Raw genomic sequence first — 6,770 nt, forward strand, 5'->3', positions numbered from 1 at the left:
TGTAGAGGATGGCCAAATGAAAACGAAACGGAGCCATTGTCAGGAACTGCGTCAAGATTGCAGAAAAACGTTCAGACCCATCGATTTTAGATTAAAGGGGGACATTCTTTGCTGGTATTTTTGACTTCGCCACTTTCACCCCCAAACAAGGGGGTATTGGGGGTTGAGTAATATTTATTTTTTTTTAAATTTTATAATTCCGCCCAATACTTATTAAGAATTTTGATTTTAAAGTTGAAACTTATGTACAAACAATTAGTAACGGTAAAAATGTCAGTCATTCGTGTTAAGTACGCCAATGGTATAAATTTAGTATTTCTTGCGTTACATTGGTTTTTGGCGATTTGTTATCACTTTCGTAAAAAAACACAATTGTAAAAAACAGAAATGAATGCTATACACACACAATGAACGTAAAATTATTGGATTCCAAATTATTTTCTAGTATCATTTGGAAGCGTTGGTTGGTTGTTTATTTAATTGTGTTTTTGAAAATTAGACACTATGGTTGATTCCATTGTGGAAAGGGTAGATATCATTTCGCTTTACTTTATGAGCAATAAATGTGCGAATAGAACAGCTCAGCTATTTAATGAACAACATCAAGATCGACATGTCAGGAGGAAGTATGTTCTAGAGTTAGAAAAAAAATCAAGAGACGGAGAACGTAGCCAATAAAAATCGAGAAATTGAAAAATCTATAGTTAGTGAAGCTAGCGAAGTTGCAGTTTTGGGACAAGTTCATCTTGATCCTACATTAAGTACGAGGCAGCTGGCATCTGTGTCTGGGATCAATCGAACTAGCATACAAACCAATTTGAAGAAGAATAAATTTCATCCATACAAAATACATTTAGTCCAGGAACTTCATGAGGATGATTATGACCGCCGTTTGCAATTTTGCGAGATAATGAGTGAGCGAGCAGGGAGCGATCCACAGTTCCTTTTTAACATATGTTTTTCTAATAAATGCAGTTTTTTCTTGAACGGGACGGTAAATCGTCACAATTGCCGCTATTGGTCCGACTCAAACCCAAGAGTTTTTCACGAGGTTTTCAAACACAGCAAATGGAAATATTAAATGTATGGACTGGAATTTTCGGTGACCGACTGGTGGCTCCTTTTTTTCTTCCTGGTAATTTGACTGGCCAAATGTATTTGCAATTACTGAAAGACGTTATTGACACTGCCTTGACTGATATTATTGAAAATGTTCCAGAGTATGATGAAGATCATTTGATTTTTTAACAGGACGGTGCTCCTTTGCATTATGAGTTAATTGTCCGTCAGTATTTGGTGCAACGTTTTCTACAGAATTGGATTGGGAGAAGAGCCAGCATTGAGTGGCCTCCACGATCACCAGATTATCGCTCCTTGATTTCTTTTTGTGGGGATACCTAAAAAGTAAAATCTATGAAACACAGCCAGCGTCGCTGGAAGATTTGCGTCAAAGAATCGTCGACGAATGCCGTCGAATCACTCCGGAAATGCTTCGGAATGTGCGCGAACGTTTCGAACAAAATCTTTATTCTTGTATGGAAGCGGGCGGTCATCAGTTTGAACATTTAATCAACTATTGGGCGGAATTATAAAATTTAAAGTCTGTTGTAAAGAGAATTGTAAGAGTTTTCAAAAGAAATATTACTCAACCCCAATGCCATAATATTTTGGGGTGATGATTACCCTTGCTTGGGGGTGAAAGTGGTGGAGTCAAAAATACCAGCAAAGAATGTCCCCCTTTAATCTAAAATCCATGGGTCTGAGCGTTTTTCTACAAACTTGACGCAGTTCCTGAAAATGGCTATGTTTTGTTTTCATTTGGCCACCCTGTATGTTAAAATTTACCGAGAAATGTCTAGAGTGAGTAAAAAGTAGAATATGGTGACGCCACTCTGAGAATGGCTCAAAAAATGGTGTCATCTGGCATCTCCAAAAACCCTCTCACATTTTGATTCTTAGAATTTTGTCAGTAACAGCCATTTTCGAACAAATTACAAATGAAAAAGGATTTGAAAGTTAAGAATAGTATTGAATAGCTGACAGTAACGCAACTGAAGCACATCGAATTTGTCAGCATAGCTGCCCTCAACTTGTACTACCTTATGCAAAAACTTTCTTAAGCATTTATCAGGACTGAACTTTGTGCGAATTGTACTCAAATCTCAGTTGGAATATGCAGTACTTAAAGAAGTGCAACAATTACCTGGAGGAGGTATAATAAAGAGGAGCCTGTCTATTACATGAACTATCAATGTAAAACTTTTTGAAAATACAAATTTATCCCTTTTTTTAACTATTGTTTCTAAAATCCGGTCCGATAAGTCCAATAGTTTAATTAACAATTAACATTATGTAAAAAAGCTATCTTGGGAACAAAGAGGCGTTAAAAATTACCGTAAAATAAGCTCTATTTAATGCAAAAAGAGCGAATTCCCGAGCGGCCTTTGTCTGACCCTACGACGAATTTGTTTATAGCGCTGTTTTGCACGTCATACTTTGTTAGTTGTAAAGAGTAACTTAATTTCAACTTTTTGAAATTCATCTTTTTCGATTATATCAATTATAAACCTATATCTACCATATTAACTTCGGATAAGCAAATAAAATAAAACTGCGCGGGAAATTTCATAGACTTGATTTTTGACCAAGGCGATCATAGAATGGAAATTCCCACATCTCACCCTATACCCCGACTCGAATTATGATTTTTTTCCAGCCTTCCGAGGAAACAATCAATAACGTCACGAGTTCGGGTATCGCCGAACCGTCTTAATATGATTATAATGATAACCTGCGTCAGGGATTATTGATAACCGCCGTTCTCGATCGGTCTGGGTGAAGGCCCAGCACAGGCCCAGCTAATCAATCAAACTAATCTCCTTTCGACGAGGTCTCGCGGACTGCGACTCCATGGAGTTTATTCAATTATTTGTCTATTAACCCAGTGCAATGGTTGGTGAAAATAGACGTAATGCATTTGGGTCAGACAGGGTGGTATGTAGTAGTTACCGATGTTTATCAAATATGTAAATAATGACGGAATCGAAAATAATTCTTCAACAATATAGGTACGATATTTGTTGAGAAGACAGAATTCCAAGAAGACCTCTGCTCACTTTCTTGGAATTAACCACATTCGACACCCGAGGTAGAAAGACACTGGTGGAAAATCTCAAGGCACGCCCCTGCCGCGGTAAATTGTTACAATAGTTAACAGAACTTTATTGGCTTATTCTTTTATTTAATAATAATTTAATTTAATTAATAAAAATAATGGAATATTTATTGATGAACTTTAACAGATGAAATGATTTTCAAATTAACTTAAGATTCTGCAGGTATTTCTGTAGGGTATCTCATAATTAGTGTCCAATAATTTACCACTTGATTTTGTTGTCAAAAATAAGAATATTTTTTCATATAATAGTCCGGTCAATCTAGGCATTCAAAGATACATAAATTTACAACAAGCTGAAAGTGAGTAAAGTTGTTCAAAACATAATTAAAAATAACATATAAAATTCCTCATCGTTCCGGTACTCGGAAAAAAATTTACTCGAGGTCAGAGGTAAAAAAAATGGGTTTTTCGCAATTTTCACCTAAACGGTAAGTTTTATCATAAAATTACCTCAGACAAAGTTGTAATTGTCATAATATGCACACGCCACCTATGAGGCAGTGTACTTAGCGCATTTTTTTTAACGTGGTTTCCCCAGTAGGCCTATTCCACAGGTCTGTTGTGATTCTATTTAGTTTGAAACTATTGCATTATAACAGATATTAGCAAGGGTTAGAAATGATAAAAAGGATGGAAATTAAAAAAAAGTAGAGGAATTAATTAAGGGGTTGGGTTTCATTTTACCTGATATTCTCATAATTATACTTATGTATATTTTATATTTTAAGTGTAAGTTACAATCACCGATGGAAAAATATTTTTACTTATATTACAGCTTCAGAGATGTATATACGTGGCGTACTTATGCATATTATGACGATTACAACTTTTACAACTTTTTGAATCGTTATATCTCAGAAACGGTGGCTTTTAGGAAAAAAAGTATTAATACATTTTTTATAAATAATTTTATGTTCTACAATTTTTGTCAGAGGTAATTTTATAAGAACTTACCGTTTAGCTGAAAATCGCGAAAAAACCCATTTTTTTACCTTTGACCTCGAGTAATTTTTTTTCCGAGTACCGGAACGATGAGGAATTTTAATATGTTATTTTCAATTATGTTTTAAACAATTTTACTCACTTTCAGCTTGTTGTAAATTTATGTACCTTCACTCTTATTTTTTGGTCTAATTTGACCGGACTAATAAACATGGGTCGAGAAATGCTTCCTAAATGAGCTACGCCCCATAAATGGAGCCGCAAAAAAATCTTTTTTTAATATTTCCGAAACAAGTTGAAGGAAAATTATGAATTTTGCATGATAAACGCTCATTAAAAGTCGGAATAGATCATTATAATATTTTTAAAAAATGTTGGTCAGGGGCGTCTCATTTGGGGGGTCGTCGGCTAAAATTTGCAAATTCAGATGCCAGTATATGATAGACCTTCACTTTTACAAGAAAGGTACTCTTTATTTCTTTCGATAAAATGCTTCATTTCCGAGTAAAACGGATTTAAGCGTTTCATTACATCACTTTAATAAAATTAAAAAAAAATTGTATAGCTAAAATGGGCATATTATTAATTTTGATGTCATCATATCATTATACATTGCAATAAACAACGTGAAAAGTGATTAGAAAAGTTTGTTATGGGCGTCCCAAGCAGGGGGGACTCGAGTAAAACAACAATTCAAATTTTACTGTTAAATTTGAATATAACAACATGTAAAAAATTTGTGGCATAACTAATACTCGGAATTTTCATGTATAGTCAGACGAAAATCCTGACGCAACACGAAACTAATTTTCAACATTGGTTTTCGGGAAACGTGTATTAGTTGGCTTCCATGATCTCCAGATCTCATAGCACTAGATTACTGTTTATGGTGGTGGTTCAAAAATGAAGTGTACAAAGTTAGATGCACTAACGACGTATCATCAATACTGTAGCATTTATCAAAGAAGAATGTGAAGCAATCAGGCGCCTTTCGTAGACGAAGCAGAAAGGGTTTAGAGGTCAATGGTGGTGTTTTTGCACATTTAATCAAAGAACACTATGATTAGTGGTCTTGGTTTGTTCGTTTTAGTATTTGAAATCATGATGTGAATATGCTGCCCTTTGTCCTCTATATGGTCTATGCTTAGATGGGTCAATTCCTCGCAACGGCAAGCGCCAAAAACTCCTAATATCAACGCCATCTAAAACCTACAAATTTAATAAATATAACTCAGTTAAACTATTCAGTAGAACCTACCTTATTCATTTATTTCTCACTTAAATTGAAAAAATAAGCCACGAAGACATCTTCATTTACGCCTTTCACCCCTTCTTTGATTTTCCAATCTCGAAATTCCTTCAGTTATTTGTTGTATATAGGTTTTGATTTCTCCGGAATGATGCCTGCAGTAGCCGCATTAGCTTTTTCTAAAATTTCAGATGGAATTTCCACATTTTCCATTTTTTCAGTCTTGGTTTTAGGATGTCAACGTGATTTCAACTCAAAAATAGTTATTTATGCAACAAGTGCAAAAAGTAAGTGTTTATTGCACGCGACGTGAATTTGTCCAACGAGGCCGTTAGGCCGAGTTTGACAACACGTCGAGTGCAATAAACACTTTTTGCACGAGTTGCATACAATATTTTTTCTACGTTCATGGAAAAAAAATGTTTTTCTACGTTCATGAAAAAAAATGTTTTATTTAGGTGTAGAAAAATAAAAAGCGTAATTTAAGAGCAAAATATTTAATAATAATTAATTAACACTATCGGTTAACATTGAGAAAGTTAGGAACTAGTAATTAGGAATAATTTAACTTAAACATTATTTGTACCATTAATATTAAAAGTAAATGTACAATTTTTGCAATTTTCAATATTAATATTTCTTAGTGAATTATTTTTTAATTCTACTTCTTGATTTGTGACTTCTCTAAATGTACTAGTACTTGGTATCTGTACATTGTCATTTTCTTCAGCCTGAAATATTTGTTTTGCAACATTGAGTTTGTTTGCAAGTGATTGCTCTACGTATCCTTCCGCTACTGTCGACGATTTCAGAAATTTTGCAATTTCATATTGGACAGTGCACTTTTCATTTCGGTAATTGATAAAAAAACGTTTATGTGGAATATAACTGGGACGTAATTTCGTGTATTTACGGTATATATCGATCAAATTTAATCCTTCTTCAACCTCACCTCTAACGACAAAACTTCGTTCCTTGTCAGTTTTCGAACGTGGCACTTTTACAATTAATATTGAACCTACTTCTTCTATGTCTTCAATACTCAATTTTTGGAGCTCATCTCTACGACATGCCCCTGCGATGCCAAATATTGCAGCGACTTACAACAAGTAATTTTAAAATGTCTTACAAAAGCTAAACAATAATGACTGACTTACTTTTTTCATCATATACTGGGAATCCGGAGCTTCTTTTAGAAATTTATAAATGTGTCCTATATTTTGACTTTTGACTTTTTTTACCGAAATCCTGCAGAGTTATGCTTCATAAATGCCATTAGTTTTTTGTAATTTTCAATATTAATATCTTCTTTTGTAGAAAGGCAAGCTCTCACCATTGAGTATTCAGACCAAAGTGATGAGGGTTTAATATCTTTCGATCTTTTTGAAAAATACGCAAGAA

Source organism: Anoplophora glabripennis, unplaced genomic scaffold (genome assembly GCF_000390285.2).
Source record: "Anoplophora glabripennis isolate ALB-LARVAE unplaced genomic scaffold, Agla_2.0 scaffold159, whole genome shotgun sequence".
NCBI lineage: Eukaryota > Metazoa > Arthropoda > Insecta > Coleoptera > Cerambycidae > Anoplophora > Anoplophora glabripennis.